This window comes from Dendropsophus ebraccatus, chromosome 2, assembly GCF_027789765.1.
Source record: "Dendropsophus ebraccatus isolate aDenEbr1 chromosome 2, aDenEbr1.pat, whole genome shotgun sequence".
In the NCBI taxonomy this organism is placed as follows: Eukaryota; Metazoa; Chordata; class Amphibia; order Anura; family Hylidae; genus Dendropsophus; species Dendropsophus ebraccatus.
In genome coordinates this window covers 122,729,119-122,746,210 of record NC_091455.1, presented here as the reverse complement: position 1 = coordinate 122,746,210, position 17,092 = coordinate 122,729,119, and the positions used below count along the sequence as shown (strand labels likewise).

The following is a 17,092-nucleotide window of genomic DNA, read 5'->3' as shown; positions in this document are numbered from 1 at the left end:
AGTTGTTCCATGTATCCAGTTTATTCTTCTGGATGGTAATTCCAGCTTCTCCCCACCTGTCTAGGTTCGAGGTTTGACTCAAACATTTTACTGTTTGCACATCACTAATTCTGACCTCTGTTTGTCTCTTGACCTGATTCTGTCTCTGTGATTCTGTACCTCTGCTACCAGTCAGTGTATACTTTTGCTACCAGTCAGTGTTTTCTTTTGTCAGCTTGTCTACAGTGCTTATCTGGGAACAATTGCAGGGTTGAATCTCCATGGATTAGGATCCTTTTGTCTCTGTAAGTGTGGGAAAAATTTTGCTCAATATAAATTAATAGAAAGCATGAATACAAACCTATGGGGGAAATTTATCAAGGACTTGACACCTATTTTTCGGTGAATAATTGAATCTTTTGCCTATTTTTGGTCTAAATTCTATTTATGAACCAGTATCCCACGGGCAAATATTTTTGGGATGCAACTTTTTTCAGTCTGTCTGTTTTGAGCTTTCACCCAAAAGTTCATATAATCCGGGATTAGCACCCAATTTATTATTTGCAACTTTTTAAAAAATCACACAAACAAGTTTTGGCCTATGTCTGGTCAATACCAGGGGAATATGCTTGAGTAATTTTTTTTATTTTTCTGCAACTGTTTTGCAATTTTATTTAGATGTTTTACGATTGCAGTGCTACATTAGTGCTCCTTAGTAAATGTCCCCAATGTTTTATTGTTGATCTTTGTCAATTGTGCCTCCAAAAAATGTTCTCCATTATTGGCTATGTCTCTTAATCCTACTCATACAATATATACAGTACAGTAGCACTGCCTTCTTTATAATTCTCATGATCTGCTGATTAGATCATCCCTAAAGCTCTTTTCAAAATGCACTAGCAGTGTCTGTTTACCTATGTGCTGGGAAAGCTTCTGGTGCATAAAGTAATTGTATCTTCTCACCATGTGCTTGTTTAAACCACTAGTCATGGGTGCTGTTGGGACATTTACCTGCACACATTTACAGCACTAAACTTAAGAGAGACATTGTTGAAGTCAGATTGAATGTTTCTGCTAAAAGTATACTTCAAAAGTATACTGTACAAAATGAGCAAAAACAGAAGTGAGTAAAGTTTCCCAACAGACAAATGTCTTGTAATAGTGCTGAGGTTTTTTTCCCTTATAAAATGATAAAGGCTGAAATACAGGACTTTAAGAATTTCAATCTACTTTTATAAGCAGCGTACATAACTAGAAATAATCAAACCACCCAACATTAGTTTCAGGGTGATTCCCTAAGATGAGCTCTCTCATTGAACCCCTGTTAAATGTGGGTAGGTATTGAGTGGAGAGACATACAGTATACTATACATCACCACTAAGCTAAAAGATAAGTAGTACAAGGAGACAAATGGTACAAGTACATGAAACATGGACACGTCTTCTCCAAGACAACCCCCCCCTGCAGATGTGTGACCTTGAAATGAAACCCCAAAAAATGGGTTTGGACAAATCCAAATTTATAGCAAAATTCTGTTTAAAATCAGTTTAAGCTAAGTAGTTTTGCTCATCTCTATATGTGATAGAGTAAAGATAATTTTTACAACTTTGAACACAGTACTATAAGTTGTCAAAATTTTTTATATGAAATATTAAGTTGTAGTGTACTTCCATAAAAGTAAACTCCACTTACTCACTGACTACCAAAATGTAATATGAATGTTTACAAACATGTTAATAATAGTTCCCTTGTTTTAATTAGAGGGGAGGGTTCCTGTTCTCATGAAAGTGTTTCTGTTTGTCTTTAAGCAATTTGGAACAAAGAGTTTAATGCTCTAAGATCAAACAATTTGACAGAATTGCAGTCACACTAAATGACAGTTGATTAATTAAAAAATGTTAAAATTATATGTTTACACGGAGACAACAGACATTACTATGCTTAGTTTGCTTAAATTATATTGTTCATGTGTCTTGTGACAGGTAAGGATCTTATTATGTGATTTTTTTTTACAATGCCTTACAAACAAACTGTACAAACAAAAATGCAAGAAAGCTTTAACCCTTTTATGTCCAAATATTTAATACAATTACTTTAAAAACAAAACCACCCTGCTCCTCTCCCTGCCTTTCCCAAACCTACCCAACCCCCCCCCCCCCCCGAGTCCTACATCAAAACATACAAAATATAACAGCCCCCCCCCCCCCCCAAAAAAAAAAAGGAGAGGAAAAGGGGAGGACAAGGAGAGAGAGAAGGAATACTCTTACCATGAATTACTCAGCACCTCCTCACATCATTACTTGACCTCCTTTATCCCCTCTGCCCCCCATTACTTTCATACCCATTTATTCTCTTCTCTCATTCCATCTACACATACTACCCAATGAATAAAGTGAATGTACCTACATCGACTCCTCCACTGGGGCTCACCTCTGCTAAAACTAGGGTAGGTATACCACCCACTTCATGGTCAGACAATATTATGGATATTTTCTCTTATCCTTTGAAATATTTAATCCCAAAAGCCAGTGGCCTTGTGCGAAGACTGGGGCCACCGCTCACACAGCACCCCTCCCTCTCTCCCCACAGAGCAGAAGGAAAGGAGATAGAAAAAAAACTTTTTACATTTTTATACTACTAAATATTCAAAATTCCATGCATACATAACAGAGGGCTAAAGATGAATGGCAAGGAGGGGGCAAAGTGCCATACAAGATCATGAGACAAGAAAACCAACAAAACTCTATAACTCAAACATAAAAACCTAAAGGGGGATCAAAAGAGAACCCACAACAACACAAAAGAGATACAAAAAAAAAAGAGTAATTAACTCTCCCTTATCTTATTCCTACTTCCTCCCTTCATCCACCCTATCCAGCTCAACCCCTATAACCCCCTCACCCCTCAGCCAGGAGGCAGCAAAGGGTGTTCAGCCATCACAATCCGAATATTGGTATGTGGAACTTCAATGTATTGATTTTTCTAGTTATACATATTTATTGTTTATTATATTTTTATTAATAACAAAAAAGCAAGTGTATCATGATGTTTCATGATACAGCATGAAGAATTACTTTTAACTGTCCACAGTCCACTTGGACAGATCCTACCCAAAAAGAACAAAAGGCATGTCCATGAACAGCGTGTTCTGGTGCACCCCTTTTATGGTACTGTACCACCTTTGTTGGCTGGGCCGCTACGAACTTTTAATCTCCCCCCCCCCCCATTTACCTAAAGATAAGCTCTTGTGAGAAGCGTCTTCGCTCATTTTTCTTGTTTTGAATTGTTAGTTTGTTATTCTGTAATGTCTGTACTTGTACCCTCTGTAAAGTTATTGTTATATAAATATTATTAATAAAAATTCTTACAGTTGCCCAGTACTTACAATAGGTTAAGCTCATAATTGATCCCTTTTTAACCCTTAAGATAATATGGTGTTTGGCCACATCTCTTCACTTTATTGTCATGGACACTACAGCTCATTGTTCTAGATACATGAAGACATTGCAGAAATCTATAGCTACATTACTTGAAGAATACTAGTCAATAACAGATCATTAAACATTACCTTTTTATTATTCACTTTACAATGTCATTTGTTTTTCTTCCTTTATTGGTTTTGATTGTAGTACTCTATTAACATAACATCAATGAGAACTGAATTTATTGGACTGTACAGTTTCCTGCAGGCCAAATCACTATCTGGTCTATTCAGCAAAATGTGTTTGACACAAATAAGCAAGAGAACAGTTCACTTGAGTCTGTTAAAACAAAAACCCTTCAAAAGAAGGCAGTGCGTCATCTGTAAAACTCAACACAGCTTTACAAGTAACAACTAAAGATTGCAACCAAAAACAAAATCAGATTTTTTACTTGATCCAACACAAAATTTAAATAAAGACTTTCACATTCATTATCAATGATGCAGATTTTTAAGAGGTATTCGTATGTTAGGCATAGGATGGCTTTTCACTAGGGTTTGCTATAACTTCATAATGGTGTGGGACAACTCCTTTGAACCTGGTGATTAGGGTCAGAGTAAAGAAACTGTATCACAACCTTAATAAAATGAATAAGGATATGAACAGCAATTTACACATAGCAGTTCTAATGTATGTATGCATAAACTGTAAAGGAGCCCACTTGTTTCAGTGGGAAATCCCTCCTGGTAAACAGATGATTTGTGGTCAATCACTAGGGAAGGGTATATTAATTCAAAACAAAACCAACTCATTCCAAATTTCCACAAATCTGAGATTTGTCAGAATCAAACATTTTTTGAGATTCATTTAATGGAGAACTGCTCAGATGTCGGAGGCACCCTACATCAATAGTGGCACCACAAAAAGCATATACAGAAGTCTCTGATGCTGCACACTAAGTTTCCTTGAAGTAAGCTGTGAAAAAAAAAGATTGAAACATAAAAAACCTGCTTAACCCCAAAGTTAAATTATTAGTTTTCATTTTCTTCCTCCGTACCTTCTAAAATGCAGAGGAAGGAAAAAGCTTATTTTGTATGAAATTTTTACTTTTACTTTTTAATGGCTCTATATTTTGACATATAATGTATTAAAAAGCCCAAAAAACATATTTGTAGGGCAAAACTAATTTAAAAAAATGCATTTGTGCAAATTTGTGGGACAATAATTTTAAAATTCACCATACAGTAAAACTAATGAGCTAAATTTATTCTACATGAAAGTTTTAATCTATTGATATCAAACGAGGGTAGTTTGTTTTTGCACTTTAATATATAAGTAATAAAACACTTTATAATAAAAAACCTTGGTAGCAAATTTGTGAAGAAGTGAGTTTTAAAATGTTTTATTCCATTCTTTGTTTGATATAATGTTCAGGAATGTTATAACTTAATGGTTCAGAATGTTCTTCATGTGGGGATACGAAATATGTATGTTTGTTTGTTTGTTTATTTTAAATTGGTATGTTTGGAAAATAAGAAAAGGGGTAATTTAAGTTTATATTTATTTTCTATTTATTTTCATTTTTTAAGAAGGAGCGATTTCATTTTTTTCCCCACACTTTTTAATGTCCCCTCAGGACCTATTATAAGGAATTGATCAGTATAATGAATTATACTGATCGATTAAGTGGATTCTCTTTTTGTACTGTCTGCTACAGTGACAGTGTAGCAGCAGAGCAGTCACAACAGGCCCCAAGACCTAGCAGAGGCCTTGAGATGCCATGACAACCAGAAGGCACCCCACAATTTCATTGCAGGGATGCAGAAAAGGCTACTTCTCCTACAATAAGAACAGAAAAGGCTACTTCTCCTACAATAAGAACTGTCATAACTATTTACATGCTGCAGTTGCTATCTGTTACAGCAACTAAAAAGTGACCAGCATAGGAGTGATTTCTAATGTCAGTCATTACTAATCGGTGACATCTAAAGAAAGCAGGCGGCAACTGCTGGATATGACTCGGGCACAACTCCCGAGCCTGTGTCATACTCTTACATTCAACCCATGATGTACACTTTCAGTATGGGGTTAAATTTGGTATGTCCATGTTTGTTTGTTTTTAACACTCTCTTACAATTAAGTTAACATATTTATACTGTATGGAGAACTGACTACACCAGCAAATTTTTATAGTATTAAGTAGAGGCAGGTTTGCCAAACTTTGAAGAAAAGTTCAGGTTCGTCCAAACCAAACCTTAAATGAACTGCCCTAAAACAGCTAAACAATTGCAGACGTTTAGCTATTATAGTGTGGTTCATCACATTCGTTCATCAATACTTACCTGTCCGTATTCCCTCAGTGCCAATTAGGGATGGTCCGAACCCTCCAAGGTTCGGGTTCGTATGAACCAGAACGCTCGGCACCAGATTCCCGCTGTCTGCCCGCTCCGTGGAGTGGGTGGATACAGCGGGAGGACCAACTGGAAAAATGGGATACAGCCTCTGGCTATGGCTGTATCCCAGTTTTCCAGGCAGTCCTCCCGCTGGATCCGCCCGCTGCACGGAGCGGGCAGACAACGGGAATCATTACCGAGAGTTCGGGTTCGTACGAACCCTAACCGAACTCGGTTCGGACCATCCCTAGTGCCAATCAATGGCCATGGCACTGTCTCATCTGAGTCAGTCAGTGAGTGGCTGAGTGGGCTGTCGAGAGTGAAGCCCACTGAGCCAATCAATGACTGAAGGAGGACAGTGCTGCGGCCAGTAATTTGCAGAGTGAGCTGTCACTCCAAAGACATGAGTGAAAGCCTCCTCAGTAATTTACTGGCCGTGGCGCTGTGAGTGAAGTTGGTGGAATATGAGGACACCCCCTGTGTAACATGGAGGGATGATCCTTGGACGCCTGGGGATTAGGAATGTGTAAGAACTAGAGAGTATAGTGAGAGGGAGGCCTCGCTAATGCCCCTTGGGGAGAAAACCGAATCAGTAAGAGCTGAATTATGCTTGGAAGTGAGAACAATTGTTGTTGGAAGAGACCTAAGAGAAGTTGTGGGACCAGTTAGAACTTGGTTGATATAATTGGGAATAAAAGAAAAATAGACTGCCCACTCCTGAGGGGTGAGTGGAGCTGGATCCCACAGTGATATGCCAGGGGGAACTATGGCTATTAGCTGTAAAATGTGACTATTAGCTGTTAAATGTGGAGTGGGTCCCCGGAATGTGTGGTATAGAGTGGCCCGTTGGCCCGGAGGGGATTCGTTTCCTAATCGGGGGCGGTTTCCTTCGGGGCAGGGGGGAAAGGCGGATGAGTGGATGAATAATCTTGGGAGTGGGAACCGAAGTTGATTTTGAAGTAATCTGTGGTGAGATGGTTTCAAAGGTATGGAGGAGAGTGTAAGAAAAGGCGTGATTTGGCACTGATTCGGGATGATCAACAAGTGGCTGGCGAGAATAGAATAGAAGAGGATGATTGAATTAGAGGGTGGAGGGGGTGAACCCTAAGGGGATACAGCTGTATTCAAAACAAGTCCGGGTGTCCTAGGGGACATCTCTTGGCAGGACGTCAGACGAAATGATTGTCGAGCCTGTGATATTTTAGGAGGTCCTCAAGAAGGAAGTAAGATTTCACCAACCAAGGGAAATGGGTTAATATGATGTAAGTTATGGCATTTTGTATTAATAATTGTGGTATTATTTAGAAAAGGAATAAAGAATAAAGTAAAAAAAAAAAAAATCTCAGTTTCATGAAGTTTGGTTTGCTTATCTCTAATATTAATTAATATCATACATAAAAAAGGAAAATATGTCATGTCAAAACTAACTGTAGAGGTAGGGGCTTAATCTTTTTAAAGAATAAAACACTTTGAAAAAAAGGTTTACATGTGTTCACAAAACTTTATTAAACTTATTTTTAACCAATATGGGACTTATTACATATTTGCTATTTTGCAATGTGTTATGCCTGTTAGAGTAAAATTGACATGCAGACTACGATTAGCTGCCTAATTGGTTTACTTTATATGCATGAGAGACCTTGTCTCAGCCGCCATGTTACTATGTAATAGACTTACAAGGGTCATCCGAAAACCCCTAAAGGCTGCATTTACTACTGGCCATGAAGTCTAAGGGGTTATACAGCTAAGATTAGAGTAATCACCAACCTTGCCCATTGCACTGTGGTGTCAGTTGCACATAACAGCCGCTGTGACTGTACAACCCCCTGCTGTAATAGTACAGAGTGCATATTCTCTCCCCAAGCCAATCACCATGCTACAATATGGTGTGCTGTGGTAAAGGGTCAGAAAATAAATAGTATCATAGAGAGGTAGAATTTTTCTCTTTATATTTTTTTCATCTGTGGTATACTGTAAATTAATGATTTTTTACCAATAAAGTATATGGTTTTTATGGGAACTAGCCTCAGTGTTTTTTCAGTATGCAAATTTATGTAGAGGTGTTGATGTTTTGAGGTTTATCTGGACTAATACCTTTTGGGGATATAGATTAAGTTATCATTGTATGTCCAGGTGGGATTATAAGTATAATTGTAAATTAATGATTGTATTTAACCTAAATTGACTTGTCTCTTCTTCCATTCCTCTTCTTTAAGTATGGGCCATTGTAAAATTTCCTCAGGTCCTGGTACAGTGCTGGATTATGCGATGGTTGTATAAATTGAATTTCTGTTAATAGAATACTATATAAAAAGATCATTTATGATGTTTGCTGTGCAAATTACATATTCATTGTAAGTTTACCCTGAGGTAGCTTAGGAATTGTGCAGTGAGACGACTGAGTTGTTAACATACTTAAAGAAGTTGAGTAAAAATTCCATTTCAATGACATGAAATGATTGATGATATTCAGTTAACTTCCTAATCTTGTTTCCCCTGCCAAATGTGAAACTCCCTTTACATCTTTCAGTATGATTCAGCTGCAGTAACCATATAGAAAACAAGCATTGTATCCCCCATTTTGGCCAATACTGATAGTCACTGAAAGTGCCATTTCTTTTTTACATATATAAAGAGCTTTTGAGTCCTAGAACATAGCAGAACACAGCTATAGCACAAGAGTCTGTTTTATCTCAGTCATCAAGTACATAATGTTCCATTAGCTTTGTTGTTTATTTATTAAAGTTATTCTCATTTCTATATTTACAGTGTTTTTTGACAGCAAGAGACATGACCATTTAGGACATATTCGAACAAATACTATCAAAATATTTCCAGATTTTTTTTTTATCACTAAGTGAATTTTGGCCTCAGTTGAGGCAAAGTTTTAAAAACAGAGGAATTTTCAAGTGCATCCACATTTTTTATATTTTGTATTTTGATTTTTAGTTTCTTTGCCACAGCGTGTAATTTGTAGTTGAAGTAATGAATGTGTACAACCTCACAGTACAAGCCTTGCAAAAAAGAATTCAGAAAGTAAGCTTTCTCTTAAAAAAAACATACTCAGAAGAACAATCTATTTCTTAACCCATTATTGACCCTGTCAAGTTTCTTCTTAGTGGTTTCATTCTTTCCTCCCAGCTTTCTAAGAGGCATTACTCTCTTTTTTTTATCTACAGAGCCATAGGGGGGTTGTTGTTGTTTTTTGTTTTTATTTTTTTTGCAGGACCAATTTTACTTTTTCATGGCATCCTCTATTTCACCATAAAATGTAATATGAAACAAAAATGTTTCTTACGGGGTGAAAAAATGAACAAAAACACCATTCTATACATTTTAGAGGTCTTTATTTGTACACTGTGTAGTAAAACGGACATGTTTAATTTATTCTGTACAATTAAAGTGATACCTAATTTGTACTGCATAACTAACCTACACATGTTGGAGGAGAATAGAATGCAGACTGCTACAGGTTAGGAACAAAGCAATATGGCCAGCTAGAAATAAATATCGACTCGAACCCAAACCCGGTTTGCTCATCTCTAGTTTTTATTAATAAAAAAAAACCTCCCCTAATGAAAGTTTGAATCACCCCCCCCCCCCCTTTTCCCATTTTATAAATAAAAACATGTTTGGTATCGCCGTGTACGTAATTGCCCGAAATATAAAATTTTTTAATTCATGATCCCTCACGGTAAACGGCGTAAGCGCAAAAAAGTTTCCAAAGTGCAAAATTGCACATTTTTGGTCGCATCAAATCCAGAAAAATTGTAATAAAAAGCGATCAAAAAAATCGCATATGCGCAATTAAGGAACGTTTATTTTCTGTAAAAGGTTTTCTTTTTTTACGAGGCATCAATTAATATAAAAGTTATACAAGTTGCATATCGTTTTAATCGTTTTAATATATGAGGATCATATATAACATGTCAGTTTTTCCATAGGACACACAGCGTAAAAACGAAGCCCCCCCAAAGAAAAAGAATTGTGTTTTTTTTTTTTCAATTTCACAGCGCATATAATTTTTTTTGGTTTTGCAGCATATTTTATGCAAAAGTTCATCCTGTCATTGCAAAGTACAGTTAGTGACCCAAAAAATAAGGGCTCATGTTGGTCTGTAGGTGTAAAAATGCAACTGCTATGGTCTTATATAGACAAGGAGAAAAAAATGAAAACGCAAAAACAAAAATTAGCTAAAGCAGGGGTAGGGAACCTTGGCTATCCAGCTGTTGCAAAACTACAACTCCCATCATGCCTTAACAGCCAAAGCTTTAGCTTTGAACTATAGTATGGACAGCACACAAAGTATTACTTCTACTGCTGACCTATGGGTCCATTAACTCAGCATAGCCCCATCCTGCTGCATATGCTGTACTGTATATGATTCTATATTGCTTACTGACAGCCCACTGAGCCAATCACTGGAACCATTCACTGAGGGGGGGGGTGGAGCCAGCACCAAAGGGTATCAAGAGAAGCAGAAACAATAAAGTATGGCTGCTTTATTGTTTTTTATTGTGAAAGTACTCTTAAATAGTTTCTGAGCTTCTGGCATCTTTATAAATGATGATGCGCCAAAACGGTTTAAATATTCATGCTCAGTTACAGGGAGGCAGTCAAGTCCCACTGGTATAAGAAGCTACTTTGACAAAGTACACTATTATTCTGCTGCCAGACACTGTTTTGGAAAAAGCAACGGGAGAGCTGTGGACAGGTTGTGCTGACACACAGTGACAGGACAGAAGCATTTCATAGCTACACAGCTTATACTTGTATGCGCATGCTATTCATCCTTCGTAGCTACACAGCTTATACAAAAATGCTCATGCTATTCCTCCTTCATAGCTATACAGCTTAGACTGCAATGCTCACGCTATTCCTTCATCCTCCCTGATACCTAATCAACCTTCTATAACCCTCTCTAAACCTAACTCTCTAACCCTGTCTGTAGCTAGTGTAAATAAGCCGTTCTGTGACCCCGGCCGTGTCACGAAACGTCCTGTCTCCGCCCGGATCATCTTTCCGGCCGCAGAGCTCTGATGCTGGCGCATCAGAACGCGCCTGCATCGCAGCTTCCCATAGCACACAGTGAAGCGAGCGGCTGGAGCCGCTCTCTTCACTGTGTGAACTGACAGGGTTTCCTACAGCCGCAATTCATTGAATTGCGGCCGCAGAAAACTGACATAACAGTTATTTGCGGCGCCGCACTTATACACAATGTGTATACGCTGCGGCCGGGATTCCATAGAACAATAGGCATTGTTCCACCCCGCTAAAAGTACGGCCGTTGTTGCCGATGGCAACAACGGACGTACTTTTATGTAGTGTGAAGATGGCCTGAAGTTGGGAGGGGAGGGGTCCTTTGCAGCCCATTGCCAAGCTGCAAGGGACTGTGGATAACCCCTTGCACCCATGCTTTAATGTAACATACTATGTGCAGCTGCCATTTTAGATAAACTTCAGTACAAACTTTAAAAAAATGTGGTTTGTTCCCACAATTTTTGGTAAGTTTAAAACGGATCTTGGTTTGTGAAGGTTTGTACTCTCATTTCTACTGCTCAGATACCATGGTTTCCTCATAAAAATGTACTTAAATTAAAATTTAAAAAAGAGAAAAAATTACAATCAGAAAATATAGACAGATTAGGAAAAGGAACATCTTTTCGTATCTGGCTAAATACATTCACTTTTAAGTTTTTTTTAGGGGGGAAGCTTTTGTGTGAGAACACGCGCCTTCCAGTTTCCATTATTTCCATGTACATACCTAATTTTCACCCTGAGTTACCTGGTCAAAAATGAAACAGCTTTTTAAATATCCGATTAGAGAAATGTGAGTAAATATATTAGATAATAGTCCCCATTATTATATTAGCTGAGCAGATAATATCTATAAGGAGCATCTCTTAAGGGCCTGGAATTCCCCAACATAAAAATTTACTCAAGGAGTGGAAAAAATGTCAACACCCAAATCTTCATGTGTATAACATACGTGTAACCTTGTGTGGAAGTCTGTTTCTCAGTATTGCTGTCATCACTGTCCCCATAAAGGCAATTTTCCTTTTAGGCGTTATGTTATTAGTGTAAGATAATTAAATGCTTGTTGTCATGATGCCCTCTGCAGTTAATTGTTTGTAATCCTAGTGGGACATTGGGTGGTCTGTCTAAGACCTGGGACCCCCCTAAGGAAACAAAAATGTGCATCTCAAGAGGACTACTCCATGAAGTTGAAAGGTGATTGGCTTTGTAAAGTATTCAATATAAATCGCCTTAATTGATTTGTATTATCTAAATACGTTCATGACTATCTTTTTATATTTCCATGTAAGGTTTCCTAAATCTTTAATGTCACAAACAATGGAAACAAACATTTTACTGTGTTTGTATGATGCTAGATTTCTTGGCATCCAAAACTCTGAGAAATTGTAATAAACTGATCTGTACAGTAGCTATATTGTTTAAGTTGTGCAACAGTCATCAAAGAAAACTAGCAACAAGACCATTTCAATGTTGTATTGTCTGAGCAGTAACGTTAGAATTCTCTTTAAACAATAAAATCCTGCTATATAAATTTAAAAACCAGGACCGACAGTTTGTAATACCATTTGAATGAATATCCTCTGAAGGCATGAAAGTTAAATGGACTCAATGTACAGGTAGACATAGATCCATAATTAAAGTGTGTGGGCACTGTTCCCTGTGGCAGGGATTTTCCCCTTACTAATCCAGGTGTTGGTAAAGTTAGACATTCATTTGCAGACTTTGGTTGTTAAAACAAACTATGTCATCTCTCTTTTAGCCAGCATACATACTTTCCATAAAGAACAATACTATACTTCAAACAATCACACTTTTGTCTCTGTCTAGAAATATATACAATATATAGTTATGGATGAACATTCTAAATATATATATTATATTTTCCTTTAAAGAAAATCTTTTCTCAAAATGTAAAACCTTGCTGTCCTGAGGACTATTCAAATTCTATCTCCAGTTGATGTCATCTTTCCCATATGTTATGCTCTGAGTTCTTCCAGAGTTTACAGGGCTTTAATATATTTTATTTTATTTTTAACCATTTTTTAACTTTTATTTGTGTGTAACAACTGATTTCCCTGCAATATTTGGTAACAATATTTTTTTATTTTATTTATTATTACAGTATTTCCTAATTGAGGAGCTTTAAATGATTAGACTAGTATTAGTTGGCTGGTACCACTGAGCCTCTTGTGGCTCTCATGTAGCTGGAGCATGAGCCAGAAGGCAGGCAAATGCATATGGTTCTATTTCCCTTCCTGTGATAATGATCAGGTATGAGTGTTCCTGTATAATGAGAATAGACATACACAGTAATTTAAAACCAGTAGAATTCATGGCCATGTTTATGGGTAAATGTGCAGAGTAGAGGCATACATACACAATCACATGCATATAGAGATAAGCAACAGGAGTAGGGACACAGAATGTAAATGGCTCCCATTGTAGACCCCCTAAAGCAGATGGCCCCATGTTCAGCTCACATAAGTGAGATGTCCCCCATGATGACAACAAATGATGGAAAGAAAAAAAAAAAATCTCACCTGCCACACCCACATGGGAGGTGAGTTCCCCTGACACCAGTTGATTTGAAAGAAAAAGATTTTCACTGGATAACCCCTTTAAAGGAGTTGAAGCCTTCTACTCCCCTGCTCTTTATTGCTGTGATGTCACATATCGGAAGTATGGCTTTTGAGAAGTGGAGAGGGGCCGGTGTATATCCCTATCATTGTGTGTGGGCAAAACCTTTCCCGCACACAATGATCGGGATCTTCACTTCCGAGATGTGGAATCACAGGAAAAGAGTGCAAGGAAGCAGAGGGCTTCAGTCATCCTTTGCTCCCTCGATAACCTCTTTAATACATTTCGATGGATAAGTTAATTTTACATACATAGATTTTTGCCAAAGTGACATTACTAACTGCAGCTAGATTTGTTGTCATCTTTTAATTCTCAACAGTTAGTAAATCTCTCACTCTAATACCAAGATGTTAACATTGCAGCAAAATACTTTCATACTGGAAAGCTGCTGTAATTTAAAAGTGCCAGCCAATATGTTTCCAGTTTCTATACTATTCTTTAAAAAAATGTCTACCACATCCATAATATCTGCAACAATGTCAACATATTTTTGACTAAATGTAATTTCTACAAATATATGGCCTCATATGGAATCAACTTTAACTCCTATTAATGTATGGCTATAGTTAAAGTGATACTGTTACCCCCTTTCTCTACACAGCTGCAAAGCCTAAATTCTGCAGTTTTCATACCCTACTATATAATAGGTTTCTTGGTGCTTGGTCCAGTGAAAAATGTTTTTTATTGTTGTTGGATTGTGCCACTTGGGCGGGGCTTCACAACCATTGTGCCACTTTGCCCCACCCACATCTGTGACATAGGCCCCTCCCTGACGTCTTGATATCTAGGCCTGCCTTCTTGGTGGCCATTAGAATGGGCTGAACTAAAGGGGGTGGAATCTAGACCTTTTGGACGGCCCATTCCGATGGCCGCCGAGGAGACAAGGCCTAGATGCTGATGACGTCATGGAGGGGCAAACAATAAAAAGTATTTTTCATTTGACTAAGCACCAAGAAATCTATTATAAAGTAAGGTATGAAAACCGCACAATTTAGGCTTTACAGCTGTTTAGTGAAGTCCTCATACACAAAGGGGGTGACAGTGTCACTTTAAAGGGGTATACATGCCATGAGGTGAATGGGAGTGGTTGTTTGGGGTGAACTCCCACCGGGTCAGCTGTTACGATGGTGTTAGCTGAGTGATCCTAGGGTCACTTGGGCACTTGTCACGGTATCCTGAAGTGGTATAGAACCCACCTTGAACAGTTTGGCGCCTCACCAGCACAGAAAAATAATTAACCCAAGTGTAGTGATGTGTGTGGGGATGTGGAAGAGATATGCTAGATTAAATAGAACAGTTTACTTAGGATATCGTAGGGCAATACAAAAGAATACTAGTGGCAACAACACAGTCCAGTGCAATACAGTAGTTATAATATTGTAATAACTTGGGGGCTTGTAGTTCAGCACTCAGCAATGTTTTGGTGGACCCATAGAGAATGAAGGAAGAATGGGTCCTGCATGTGCAGTGTGCTCCATTTACTCCCGATTACAATTCCCTTTTGTTTTCTGTAGTCAACCCCCCCCCCCCCCCCCCTGCAATTAGCATGTCATCTCCCTGTGGATAAAGAATAACAATATCATATGAGATAACCCTTTAAGTGTTTGGTAAAAATTCTGACTTTTCCTGTCAATTAGTAGGGCATCAAACTCCAGCCCCTCAGCACTGGCATTACCAGTTAGTTGATACATAAATTAAATGGGGTGGAACTACAGTATATTGGTTGCAGAGACAGCAGTCCTGGATCAGTCTGAAAGAAGACTTGGCCTAGGAAGTTTTCTAAACAATGTTTTAACATTTAAGAAGTCCTAATCTAGCAGGATGAGAACTTTTTTAAATACATACAAGAGCTCTAATACACACCAAAGAATTGGCTTAATTTACAGTAGCTATTAAAAAAAAAACATTACCAGAGAGGCAGATTATCACTTCATGTACTATAAAAAAGATCATAGGCTTACATAGCTGCAGTCAAACATCAGACTCTGTTCCACCGAGCAAGTATAAAAAAAAGACCCCCAAAAAATTGCAGATATAGCAATGAAACTAAAAAAAATTTCAGCTAACCAAGGTTTTTTAGTAAAGTATTTAGTGCATAAAAGTAGCATGCATTTTGAGATACATTATAATTAAGAATTCATTATAATATGGGTCCAGAAATTAGGAATCAGAGTTGAGACATCAGTGACTGTTGTTGAATTATTGAAAAACAAAAAAATGAACAGCACATACAACACAACTATGTTCACTATGCAAGTGTGAGCTGCCATGCCAAAATACAGACACAAAAACAGAAACGTGTAACAGCACACTGCAGATGCTAAGATATTCTGTGTACATAATATTCTGCAAGCCCACTGTGTAGCCTGTGTAGTCCAGGAGAGGTCAATGTACACTGTAGATTCCATCCCTCTGTGAGGTCACCTTAAGTAGTAGTGCAGGGGTAGGGAACCTTGGCTCTCCAGCTGTTGCAAAACTACAACTCCCATCATGGCTGGACAGCCAAAGCCTTAGCTTTACACCAGCTGGAGGGCCAAGGTTCCCTACCCCTGATGCAGTGGAATGGTACACACTATTTGATAAAATGATAAACTAAGAACACATTTTTTTTCCAAAAAATTCTATAGCAATTTTGACATTGTAATTATTTATATTATGCATACAGTATTTCTTAGCATCTGTAGTGTGCTTTTGCACTTTTCTGTTTTTGTTTTAGTATTTTTGCCATGGCAGTGAGTATCTCCATAGGGAAAATGGTTGTACTGGATGTGCTGGCCTTTTTTTTCTGTGCTTCATGTGACGGGAGTAGCTGCTTAACCAGGCTTGTGCACTCCACCTATCCTCTAGCTGGATTCTGCATGCCCAGGATAGACCAGTGTACAGTGGAGGGACCATGGCCTTGAGGCATCCATTTTCTAGTAGATTCTAAAACCTTACTAGCAGAATCCTTTATGCCACTTTACTCTATTGTCTCTATTTACTTCATGTTTATATTTTTTCTGTCTTAAATTATGTATTTAAACACTGTTTATAGAGTAATAATAATAATAATAATAACAGTATAAGTAGTAGTAGTGGTGTATGAACTATTTTTATATGATCTTAGTTACCTTTTAATAATTATTTCCTCCCTTCTAAAGCTGAAAAATATTTGCCACATTTAGTTTATAAATATTATCTCTGGTCAGGTAGCATGAAAGAGCTGAACTGTCCATATGTCAAGTGAAAAGGAATAGAACAGTGTTTGTTTGTAATTAATGGCAACTATCACATTGTCATTATGGTGAACTATTACTGTGTCATGTTACTGCATCTTAAGGCAGATTTGCCTTCCGCAGAAAAAGCCAAATTCCACAGAGATAAAATCTTAGAAACACCTGGACACAGAAACGACAAAGTATTATTCAATCTTATTTATTTCCTCTATGTCAAAATGATGGATGATTTATTTGGTCACAATATGCAAGAAAATCATCAAAAAGCATGATTATACAAAATACAATTTTAACTAGAGTTTATTGCAAAAATACCTGTACAAAATAGTCCATCATAGGTGTCGAAAACCGCCTCACAGCTTTATAGCAGCAATATAAATAATCTTGAAAAGATGAAAAATAATTAAA

The 17,092-nt window shown here is 37.6% G+C and overlaps 1 long non-coding RNA gene across 1 annotated transcript in view; it reads right to left on the bottom strand.

Annotated features, from left to right (window-relative positions):
• LOC138784647 (uncharacterized) overlaps positions 1–17,092 on the bottom strand; it is a 46,495-nt gene that overhangs the window by 19,990 nt on the left and 9,413 nt on the right. Inside the window, exon 2 of the long non-coding RNA XR_011361899.1 lies at positions 17,000–17,067. This is a non-coding gene — a long non-coding RNA (uncharacterized lncRNA). The remainder of the gene's footprint in view (positions 1–16,999; positions 17,068–17,092) is intronic.